At 55.9% G+C, this 12129-nt stretch overlaps 1 pseudogene; it reads left to right on the plus strand.

Moving 5' to 3' along the window:
* The window catches only part of LOC115347949, a 67344-nt pseudogene extending 58182 nt beyond the window's left edge, over positions 1 to 9162 (plus strand).
* The last annotated feature ends 2967 nt before the right edge of the window (positions 9163 to 12129 follow it).

A 12129-nucleotide genomic window follows, 5' to 3' on the forward strand; every position in this document is an offset into this window, starting at 1 on the left:
TGGGGTGTAGGTTCTTGGAAAGGGCTGGGGCGGGGGCTCGGCTGCTCCGTGGAGATTAGGGATCCGCCGGGGCTGGGAGCAGGACGCTCTGTGGGGAGCAAGCTCCCAGAGCCCCCCAAATACCCTGAATCAAATGTGTCCCCGGCTTGGGGCTGCTCTGAGCCCCCCCCCAAAAGGCACCCCCAAAGCAGCCGTGTCCCTGCCATGGCGTTGCTCTGAGCACCCCCACAAATGCCTCAAAGCAAACATGTCCCCGGCATGGGGTTACTCCAAGCACCCCCAAAACTGCGTAGAAGCAGGCATATGTCCAGCGTGAGGCTGCTCTGAGCCGCCCCAAAAGGCACCCCCAAAGCAGCCGTGTTCTCGGCATGGGGTTTCTCCAAGCACCCCCAAAAATATCTTGAAGCAGATGCGTCCCTGCCCTGGGGCTGCTCCGAGCACCCCCAAAAGCACCTCAAAGCCGCCGTGTTCCTGGCACCGGCCTGTTCCCACGGCTGCGCTGCCTTCGCTGGCTGAATTCCCACCCTAAAAATAAAAGAGGGGAAAAAGGATCGTGCCGTATCCGCCGGGCAGGAGCCCAGCGCCGTCGTGGGACCAAGGCAGGTCCCTCCGGCGAGCCGCGGCGTCGGCTGCCCGTGCTGCTCCGGCCGTGCCGGGGTTCTGCGGCACCCGAAACCCGCCGGGTCCCCCCCGCCACTGACATTGCGGCTCCCAGCCCCGCTCTGCCTCCGCGGCTCTTCGGTGCTTCCGAGGGATTTTGGGTATCTTGGGCAGACACAGGGAAACGTTTTTGGAGAGAACCGCGTGGAAACGAGTTTTCCAAGGGAATAATTGTTTCCACGCCTGGACAGCAGAGGCACGAACGGAGGGAAATGGCATCTGGAGATTATTTCCCTCCCGATTCTGCTTATCCTGAGGCTTTTGGTTAAAGCGTTATGCTCCCTCTGCTTCTCTTTTTGTGTGTGGTGGCGAGAGGAGGATGAGGAGCCCCTTCCTCCCATCCCAGCCATCCCCCAAATTGGTTTTCCGTTCCTTCATTGTCTCTGCAGGGACCCGCAGAAATATGACCCGACTTTCAAAGGTCCCATTTACGACAGGTAAGGGAAGCCTCTCGGGAGGTGCCGGTTTTCGGCGGTGCCGTGGCCCATCCCGTGTCCCCAACGCTCCTCTTCCCGCTGGCAGGGGCTGCACGGACATTATCTGCTGCGTCCTGCTGGTCATCGCCATCGTGGGCTACGTGGTGGTGGGTGTCGTGGGTGAGTACCGGGAGGGTCTGTGCCGGTTTTTGCTGCGTTGGCAAGTTTTCGGCAATAGGGAAGAGTCGGCTTGTGGCCGTCTGGGCCGGCAAAACCCTGCGCCGAGGGCGTCGCGTCCTCCTGCTCATCCCGATGGGGACGGGTTGGGGGAAATAAGGGAGCGGGGGCTGCGGGGGTAACCACAGCCACGTTGTTCTGCTTCCCCCTCCTCAGCCTGGACCCACGGGGACCCCCCGGAAGGTGATCTACCCGACCGACAGTCGCGGGCAGTTCTGCGGGCAACAGGGAACCCCCAACGAGTACGTGCCCCGGCTCGCGCCCATCTCGCGCCGCCGCCTTGGCGTCGCCGGAGAGACCGTAACCTTGGGGTGTTGCACCCCGCGGCGCCGGACGGGCCGCTGGCCCTGCCCGTGCTGCCTGCTCTCTCCTCTGGCTGCAGGGAGCGGCGGAGACCCTGCCCGCTCCTGGGAGGTGCAGAAAAGCATCGTAGCAGCTTGCAGCTCCTGGTTTTTTTGGGGGGTTGGGGTTTTTTGGGGTCCTCCATCCCCCTTCCGAGCAGCGGAGGGATGCGGTGCTTCCCATCGCTTCTCCCCAGGGCAGGCGGTTCCCCAAACCGGATTTTTTTTTTTTTTCTGCCTGGTTTGCTTGGCAGGAAGAAACCTTTCCTCTTTTACTTCGACATCGTGAAGTGTGCCAGCCCGCTGGTGCTGCTGGAGTTTTCAGTGCCCGACCACGCAGGTACCAATCCTGGCTTCGAGGTGCTGCGCCAGGCGCGGCTCCCCGATGCCGTGCTTCTCCTCGGGGAAGCTCCAGTTTGCGGCGTCCCCGTGGAGGGCTCCTGCCTTCATGTACAGCCCCCCCACTCCGTGTCCTCTCCTCCCATCTAGATCTGCGTCAGCAAATGCCCGGACCGGTACCAGACGTACCTGAGCGCCTACGGCTCCCGCACCCCAGCGAGCTGGAGTACTACCGGCAATTCTGCGTCCCCGAGTTCAAAAACCTGCAGAAGGTGGGTTTGGTGTCGGCATTCCCCGCTGGCCCCGGCGATGCCGGCGTTCCCTGGCGCAGTAATTCCTGCCCAGAGCGTTAATGTCCAGCTTGTCTGTCCCCATCCAGGCTCCCATTGAGGTGCTGAAGGACAAAGAGTGCCCAGCCATGATTATCCCCAGCACCCCACGTACGTCCGGAGGCTAACGAGCTGCGATGAGCCGATTAACAAGCCCCGTCGCTTTCGTCGCGGTCAGGGGAAGCGGGCGCTTTGCAGGCTGGCTGTTGGGATTTTCTGGGGGGTCGGGCTCCTGTTTGGGGTTTCTGGGCATCCAGTGTAGGTTTGTGACCACGGGGAGGGGGTTTTGGCTCGTTTCCCCCGCTGAGGTTTGCGACGCTGAGTTTTCCCCTCCTCTCACCCAGTGGCGCGGCGATGCTTCCCGGCCATCCGGGCCAAGAAGGGCGTCATCATGGTCGGTAACGAGACCACTTACGACGACGGCCGCGGGCGCCGGAGGAACGTCACGGAGCTTCTGGAAGGGGCCAAGTGAGTCCTCGCAGCCTTCACGCCGGGCAGGTGCCGTGGTTCGCCGGTCACCTCCATCTTTGCCGGGGCGGTCCCAGAGCGAGCACGTGTGGTGATGACGGCAACGTGGCGGGGATGCAACCGTACCTGGGGGAGACTCTTAACGAGCTGCTTTGTTATTGCTGCCTCACCTGGAAGAGAATCGAGTGGTTTTTCTGCCGGCACTTCTGCACCACATTTGTTTAGCGATTTATATTGCAGAAGAGCCTTGAAAGCCCCGTCACGGAGCCCTGGTCCTGTGTTTGCACAAAATCCTCCACCAAAACTCATATCCCGTGTTTGAAATGGCAGCTGGAAGGGAGGATGAAGGGAAAGCAGCGGGGTCAGCTTGAAGCAAAACAGTGCCGGGAAATCATCCTCGGTCTTGTTGAATTTCGTGTTTTCAGGGAGTCTGGCAGAGGGCCGTTTGGCAGGGAGGACAAGGGGCCATTGAGGCAGCGCGAGTACAGGCAGCGGGCGCGGGCAGAGCCTCGCTGGGGCTGAGCCCAGGCTGATGCTCCTCCGCTTCGTTCCCCCGGCTTCCGCTTCATTCGCATTTTATTTTTGTGTTGCAGGAAAGCAAACGTGGTCCTGGAAACCAGACAACTGGCTATGAAGATCTTTGAAGATTACACGGTTTCCTGGTACTGGATAATAATGTGAGCAGGGGCCGGGCTACGCTTTACGGCCATCCCTTCCCGTGGGCAGCTGGACCGGAGCCCACGAGGGCCGATGCTCTGCCATGCCGGCCGCGGGCTTGGTGCCATGCTCAAGCATGAGGCGAAGCTCATGAATTACCGATTTTTTTTTTTTTTTTTTTTTTCCCCTGGCCTTTGCATAATTTCCATTCAGACAAAACAAGAGATGCCAGAGGGTGTTTTGGAGCAACTTTACTGGGATCCTGCTCGCGCTCCGTCCCCTCCGCCATCAACGATTCCCATTTTTAAGGCTGCCCCATCATTAAAGCTTGAGGAAGGAGAAAGGACAAGCTGACTGATGGAGGAAAGCGGTGGGGAGGGGTGGCATCGCCTGGTTTTTTGACGCGTTGCTGCCTTCCTCCCGCAGAGGCCTCGTGATTGCGATGGTGGCCAGCTTCATCTTCATTGTCCTGCTCCGCTTCCTGGCCGGGATCATGGTCTGGGTGATGATCGTGATGGTGATCCTGGTGCTGGGCTACGGTGAGCGGGTGATCGGGACCTTCTCCCTGGCTTTCCCATTTTCTTTCCCTATTTTAAGTGGGCTTTGCACGAAGGAAGTTCGTACACAGCATCCTTCCAGGTGTCTTCTATCCGAACATCGGCATCGGTGGGGTTGAGCAGAGCCTGCCGGCATCTCACTCTCTGCTTTTCAGTGTAAATATGACAATTTTTCTCTTTTCACCGCAGGAATCTTCCACTGTTACATGGAATATGCAAAACTAAAAGGGGAAGCGGGTTCTGATGTCTCCCTGAAGGACCTGGGATTTCAGACAGACCTACGCGTCTACCTCCACCTGCGGCAGACGTGGCTGGCGTTCAGTAAGTCTCCGTCCTCCTCTGGATGCGGGATGGGACACGGTGGATGTGCCCCAGCCCCGGTCCCTTTGAGGGACAGGGCTTGGGAAGGGGAGAGCACGGAGATTTGGGGTCTTCTCAGTCTCTTCATGGCCCTTTGCAAAGAGCTGGGCTAAGGAAGGTGGCTTTCTTGATGCCACCTCTGCTACGGGCCTGAGCTTATGGCTGGGATGACCGGCCACGGGGTGGGTGCTGCTTTTCCACGTGAACCCGGGTGTGGATGTCCCCTGAGGAGTGTTCGGTGCCGTGACGGATTTGCTTGGCAAGGCAAAGGTGGCCATTGGGCACCGTCCGTGCCCTCGCTACCTGGGCTCCCCTTCTCCTCCCAGTGATCATCCTGTGCATCGTGGAGGTGGTGATCATACTGCTGCTCATCTTCCTCCGCAAGAGGATCCTCATTGCCATCGCGCTCATCAAGGAGGCGAGCAGGTCCGGGTGTCCCCCGTCCCCAGGCAGAGGTGGCCGTTGTCACCCGTCGCGGTGGGAGGACTCGGGGACGGCTGGGCTCCGGCCACTGAGGTCCTCCCATTGCCACGAGGATTCTGACTGGGTCTTAACCATCTTCTCGGCAGAGCTGTCGGTCACATCATGATGTCGCTGCTGTTCCCATTGTGCACCTTCTTCTGCTGTGTCTCTGCATCGCCTACTGGGCCAGCACCGCCGTGTATCCTTTCCTCCTCCTCTTCCCTTCCCTGCGCCTCTGCTCCCCAGGAAGGAAGCTGCTCAGATGTCAAAGGTCTTCCAGGCCGCTGAACATCTCACAGGATTAGTGACACATCCGTTTGCAAAAGCCGGCTTAAGTCTCTAAGTTTAACTTAAAACAAACCTGGCATAGAAAAGCAATTGCAGGAGGCTGGTGAGAGCAAAACTGAGTTAGGATTAGGGTTTGGGGTTTGCAAAAGCGTATCTCTCCTTAACCGTTGCTCTGCAGTTTCCTCTCCACCTCCAACGAGGCGATCTATAAGGTTTTTTAACGAGTCTGCGTGCCAGTTTTCCGGGCAGACCTGCAAGCCGGAGGTGAGGGCGTTGGGAAACTCATATGCATGCTATGCTTAATCTGTCAGAGATAAGATTGTTTATTACGTGAAAAACATTCTGGTGGCTATTCGAGCCTGCAAGCTCTTCCAAGTGAAATTCCGCCTTTCTGAACTCGTTTACGTCATGTCGTTATTTTTCTTCAAGCTGTTGTGTGCACAAAGCTGACTTTTCGGTCTGGAGCAAATGCTACTGAAAAATTAAGCAGGATAATGTCTTCTGAAAGTCGAGATTGCTTTGGGTTGACCAAAAGATGCCATCGGTCCGCCCTGTGGCACGTCTCCGGCCACTGCAGTGCATGAGCCTCTGCTGTCCTCTCTAGACCTTCAACACCGAGCAACGTCACCAAGCTGTGCCCTGACCGCCCCCAGTGCCTCTTTCGCATTCTACGGGGGCGAGACGGCGTACCACAAGTATCTCATCATCCTTCAGTTCTTCAATGTCTTCATGTTCTTCTGGCTCGCCAACTTCGTGATCGCACTGGGCCAGGTGACGCTGGCAGGGGCCTTCGCGTCGTACTACTGGGCCTTCAAGAAACCCGACGACATGCCCGCCTTCCCCCTCTTCTCCGCCTTCGGCCGTGCGCTCCGGTATGTCCCTCTTGAGGAGGACTTGCGAGCTTCTTGAGGTTGTCCCCTTCTAACCGGAGCAATCTTTCCCAGGTACCACACCGGCTCGCTTGCCTTTGGCTCTCTGATCCTCGCCATCGTCCAAGTCATCAGGGTCACACTGGAGTATCTGGACCACAGGTTAAAAGGTAGCGAAGCTGGAATGGCAAATGAGTAGATGAATTAGGTTGGCTGCTTCTGCTTTCCTTGGTGCCAGAGCTCGGGGCTAACATCCAGGGGAATAATTTCAGTATTTCGGTAGAGAATCGAGATTTTCCTTTTGGGATCCCATAGCCATCTCTCTTTCCCCAAGAGATGTTTCACAGGGCAGGAGGCGAGGGATGTGCCACGGCTGCCGCGCTAAGTCAACCAGTCCTGGGTGTCTGTACGGGTTCCAGGGAAGTCTGTGTCTGGCCGTGTGACTCTATCGATCGTGAAATGTAAACAGCGAGCAGAAGCGTGGGAAGAGCATGCAAGGCTCATCCCGCTGTCTGCAGCAGTGTTGGCCTCCCAGGGAGGCTGAAAAGAGGGCGTAGAGGTGGGGGGAGCCTGTGACGGGGCAGTGGGACGTCTCGTTGGGACCTTGAAGTTGCTTCTGTGAGGAAAGGCGTGTCTCGGTTTGGCTGCTCACTGAGCTGAAATGCTCTCCCGTGGCATTTCTCCAGCTGCAGATAATAAGTTTGCCAAGTTCCTCCTGAGCTGCCTGAAGTGCTGCTTCTGGTGCCTGGAAAAATTCATCAAATTCCTCAATAGAAACGCATACATCATGGTAAGAGTCTCCCAACATTAACGCCCAAAGGGTCATGACTACAGTGGGGTCATCTCAGGACTCTTGGCGATTTCTTTCGGTGGCTGTTGAGAACCGTGTCTCCCAACGTCATGGGTAAATGAGGCTTTTCAGCATTTCCCAGCTGTTTCACTGGAAAGCCTTGACTTCAGCCGTGTTGCTTTGACTTTGGGAGGGACCTTCTCAGAGACACCGGGGTGTGGAGATTTAGCTCTCGGTGTCTGCGATGCCTGGCCTGTCAGTGGATGACAAACGCACTTCCAGGGTGGGATTTATCCGAGTTTTACTCAAAGATGGGATTAATTGCACCCTCTTCTTAGTGGTAAATTCAGTGCGGCTCCATTTCTCTCTTCTCTGCCTCTTTTTTCCGGGACCCACCCTAGATCGCCGTCTATGGCACCAATTTCTGCACCTCTGCCAGGAACGCATTCTTCCTGCTGATGAGGAACATCATTAGGTGAGATCCTGGTGGGTGCAAGGGCTCTGCTCTGGACAGCAGGCTTGGTTATTTCCAAGTCCTTCTCGCTGCCAAAGATCAACCCTGATCTGCCTGCCTTGTTTTCAGGCTTTCACGGCGTTTTATGCCATGTTTGCAACGGGTGTGCACATTGGCCACCTCCTCCCATGCTTCCTTCTGAATTTGGGGTGGGGAGCGGATGCTCATCTCTCTCTTGTTTCCAGGGGGCAGTTTTAGATAAAGTCACGGATTTCCTCTTCTTTTGGTAAACTCCTCATCGTGGGAAGCGTCGGTAAGTGCTGGGGAGTGGAAGTTTATCCTCGGGCTGTATGGCTGCTCTAGGCTTTCATAGCCAGTTACGCCTTCCCGAAACCTCCGCTATCTTCACCCCTCCCGTGAGACGTTCCTTTCCCTCCTGTTTTACATCTCCTTCCCACCACCTGTTTGCTGTCTCTTCTGCCCGGCATCCCACAGCGATTTTCATCGTTTGTTTTCCAGGAATCCTTGCCTTCTTTTTTCACCCAGCGGATAAAGCTCGTCCAAGACACAGCGCCCCCTAAATTACTACTGGGTCCCTATTCTGGTGAGCCCTTTCTCGTCTTTTTGGGGAATTTAGAAGCGATGGAAAGAGATTCTTAACACAAATGCCTTAAAACACCCCTCCGCTCACTGCTTCTGAAGGACCTTCTTTGTTGAAGGTGTTTTCTCTGTCCCCGTCGAAATAAGCCCTTTGTTTCAGCCAGCCACGAAGAGGCGTCTCGCCCTTCCCGTGCTGCCCAGATTGGCCTCCATCCACCGTCGTCGCTGAGGCCTTTTGTCCTGAAGCGGGCTGGTCTGAACAGTCCTGCCCTGTTCGCTTCTCCTCCTTTCCTTGGGGAATTCAGGGGATTCAGCAGGTTTCCTCCTCCCGGATAAGGGATCGGGGTTTTGTGGTCTTTGCAAGATGTCAGGTCGTGGCATGACCACACAATTTCTCTTTCAGACGGTGATCGTGGGCTCCTACCTCATTGCCCACGGGTTCTTCAGCGTGTACGGCATGTGTGTGGACACCCTCTTCCTCTGCTTCTGTAAGTGTCCGGCTCGGAGTGTCTGTCTTCCGCTGGGCAGGAGTTCGTGGTAGTAAAACCTCCCTCCCTTTGGGGCTGAACCCCAGAGTTGTCCAGATTTGGGGTTTGCTCCAAATTCCCGTGGCCTCTCTGTGTGGTTTTTCTCCCGCTTTTTCCTTTACCGACTCCTACCTGCGTTCTTACGAGCATCTGCTTCCCCCCTGCCTGCTAGCAGTGGAAACCCAGAGCCTGTCCTTGGGTCTCCTGCGGTCTCTCTTGATCTTTCTGTTTTGGTGCTTTGGTCTTGGTGGAACCTAACTGCAACTAACTTCAATTTTCCTTTTTTTTTTTTCCCTCTTTTTTTTTTTTTTTTTTTCCTTCCCCTCTCACCCTCGTGTCTCTCTTCACATGTTCTCCGTCCTTCATCTCTGCCCTGCCTCTCCCTGGCTCTTTTTCACTGCTATTTTTCACTCTTCCCCATCACGGCCGCTTCTTCCTGGGGTTGTGAAAAGGTGAAGATCTGGAGAGGAACGATGGATCTCCCGAGAGGCCTTACTACATGTCCCCCGAGCTGAGTGAGATCCTGCTGAAGGGGAACCTAGAGCCTTCCAAAAGCGCCGATAGCCAAGGCTAGGGGCTGGCCCTGGGAGGAAGGCTGCGTGCCTGGGGGGGGCTGCAGGATGCTCTCGGCCCCCCAACCCAAGCAGCGTTCTCCTAAGCCTGCGGGTGGCAGCCACGGTGCAAGTCTTTCCCCTGGATGTCCTTCAAAGCCTTGAGGGTAGAGGGGGTGCCGATTCCTCAGTGCCCGATGCTGTATCAAATCTACCTTCCTGCCCAATAATGAATATTCTTGTATCGAGAGAACAAACCTAGAGTGTCACCTAGAGTTAATCTGGGGTCCCACGTGTCCCGTAGCGCCTGGCGAGGAGCGCTCCGCTCCGGCGAGCGGCTGGGGACCGGCTGGACACGCACGGGTGCCGATATATAGTTGTGTTTCGCGTTGAAGCGGAGATCTTTGTTCCTAACCGCCAGCTGTGAAAAGGATGGGAGAGCCCCTCTGCTCACAGGAGGTACCTCGTGTTGCAGGGCAGTGGTTTGTAGGACGGGCTGAGTGGGTTCGACAGCCTGAAAACTGGTCTCTCCGCGCTTTCCTCTTTGTTCTGCCCCCAGCAAAGAGCAACGAGCCTCTTTCCTCGCCCACTCTTTCTATGCAAAACCGGGTTGGCGCACTTAAAAAGACTTCTTTGTGAGATTGCAGATCTTTTGCTTTTAAGTCTGTTGCATCAGCCGGGCCTTCCTCACAAAACAGAGCTTGCCCTTTTCACAGCCAAAAACTCCATTTCCTCGCGCTCATCGGTTTAGGGAAGCCGAAAAGAGCCGTCGCCGGTTGCAAGCCGTTTAAAAACTCAGAGGCTTTAACTGGCAGCATCCCTCATTTAAATGGTTTCTCTTGCTGGTTGCACAGAGGTTTAATGGCTGCAGGGAGGTGGTGGCTCGTCCTGGGAGCTGCCTGATGGGCCTCTGCTTTTTCCCCGCCCTGAAGGTGGTTGAGTTGATGGTTTGGCTTCTGCCTGGTCCGGGCTCCTACGGGGCGGAGGAGCTGGGGGGCTGCAAAGACTTTTCCACGCTAACGCAGAGTGTAGGTGGAGACGCTTGCCAAGACCTGCAGGCTGGGGTGGTTGCGGGAAGGAAGATGGAGCCTGCGTGGAAGGCGAGTCCCCAAGCCGGCTACGGCAACTCTGAATTGCCGAGGGACCGTCAAGGGAAGGCGATGTCTGGAGGAGCGGTGTGAGCACCTCTGACGGGCTGGAAGGCTGCGGGGAGATAGTGCGTTGCGCTGGCGGGTGGTGACACCGGGAACGTATTGCGGCATCTCTACAGCTAGAGAAATCAGACCAAAAAATCATAAGTTTTGATTGGGAGGCAGCTGGTGAGGGTTACGGCCCCTAAAGAAATGGGCAGCCAAACACAGGCTGGATCCTCACCTTGTTTTCTCTCCTCTTGATAGTCCAGAAACGATCAAGATTTTAAAAAAATGCCATTCTGGCGGCACACAGCCCGGGTAGCTGTGGCCAGATCTCCTATTACAAATCCTCGTGCAGACAGAGAGGCCCGTCTTCGAGTCGTGCCCTCTAGGGACAAAGCTGTAGTGTTAACGCTTGTATTTTCATTACAGAGAAACACTGAAATCCCTCTCAAAATATCCCAAGGCGCTTTCAGTCAACTCTGAAGCTGGTGCTTTGTGGGTTTGTTTGGTTTTGGTGGGTTTTTTTGGTGGCTGTGATTTTCCTACCACATCTTGCTGGCGCAGCAGCTGCTTTGGCTTTGAACAGCGAGAGGCCGAGCAGCGTGTCGGTGCTGGGAATACAACCTAACGATTATGTATGCATGGCGTGTTGACAAGGGCGTCGCGCACCCGGCGAGCAGCGCCAAAGCGAATACCGAGGCGAAATTGCTTTGCGCTCGCGTCTGAGCCATTTCGGCTGCACAAATAGCAGGGAGAGCAGCGCTGACCTGGCTCCGTAAGAGGAGGGGAACCCGCGCTCCAGGCTGGCAGAGCTCGAGTGCGCGCCGAGGAGAACCGCTTTTCCTATGGCACTGTTAAACTTTCCCCCTGCCCCCCCCCCTGGAAAAAAAAAAAAAAACCCACCACCCAAAAGCTCTGCTTTCTTCTAAATAATAGCGGCCTGTTTCCAGAGCGTGATGGTCCCCGGTAAAATGGAAAGGTGCTGCTGCTGCGGTGGTTTGTACAGCTAGGGGTATTTAGCTGTGACACAGGGACAAAATACCCCCTACCCGCGATGAGCCGAAAGACTTTTAATTTTCGGTCAAAGATGATTATTAGACGAGCAGGAAGGCTGCTCCTCGGGCATCTCGCTGCCTTTAGGCTCCTTGCTGCATCTGCTTTGACTTCCTGCCACCCAACCTGTGTGTCTGTCCCCCCCCGCAACTGCTGTGCGGGCTGGGGGGGGGTTCTCTTTGCAGTGGAAGACCTGGAGCGTAACGACGGTTCGGCCGAAAAGCCTTATTTTATGTCACCCGACCTGAAAAAAGCTCCTGAGAGACGAACAAAGGTCGCCTGACGCCTAGAAGCTTGCCCTCGTCCTTTCCGTGCTTCCTCGTCCTGTTCCGGCTTCGGGAGCAGAGCTGCAGGATAACGCCCCAGCGCTCAGCATCGTTGTCCCGCCTGGAATCTCGTTAATGAAGCTCGAACCACCATCTCCTTTACCCCTGCGGTGGGCAAGCAGCAGAGAGGGGTTTCGTTAAAGAGTGGAATGGGTTATTGTTAATGATTCAACCTTAAATCGTCGGGGTTGCTAAACGAAGACCGCTCTAGCGTGTCTGCTTCCGCAGAACTCATCGCAGCTAACATCCCGTTGGTCCCCCAGCCAGCTCAAATACTGAGCTGGGGAGTTCCCGGCCGAATCCTGCCAGCGCAGGTGCCGATAAAAGCAGCGCAGAAATGCCTCTGACACAGGGCAAAGTTCCGTGTTCCAGGGTGTCGACCGACACCGAAGTGAGTTTAATTGGATTTAGTAATTTTATTTTATACTGGTAAAAAAAAGATGACGTTACCTTCAGGTCAGCTGTGTTTGGCTGTCCCTTAGTGCCTGGGTAAATCCAGGTGCTGCGGTGCCCAGCGAAACAAGCTGATGGCTTTAAGCAGCTCCTCGACTTGGTTTTTTATTTGCAGCCCCCCCCCCCCCCCCCCCCCCAATATTTAATTGCAGTAGTTGATTCCTACCCAGAGAGCTGAAACATGCTGAAATCACCTTGCTTCTCTCGCCACCCTTTGGAGACGCCTTAGGGCCCTGCTTTGGGGTTGTGCTGGGCA

This window comes from Aquila chrysaetos, chromosome 11 (genome assembly GCF_900496995.4).
Source record: "Aquila chrysaetos chrysaetos chromosome 11, bAquChr1.4, whole genome shotgun sequence".
Lineage (NCBI taxonomy): Eukaryota > Metazoa > Chordata > Aves > Accipitriformes > Accipitridae > Aquila > Aquila chrysaetos.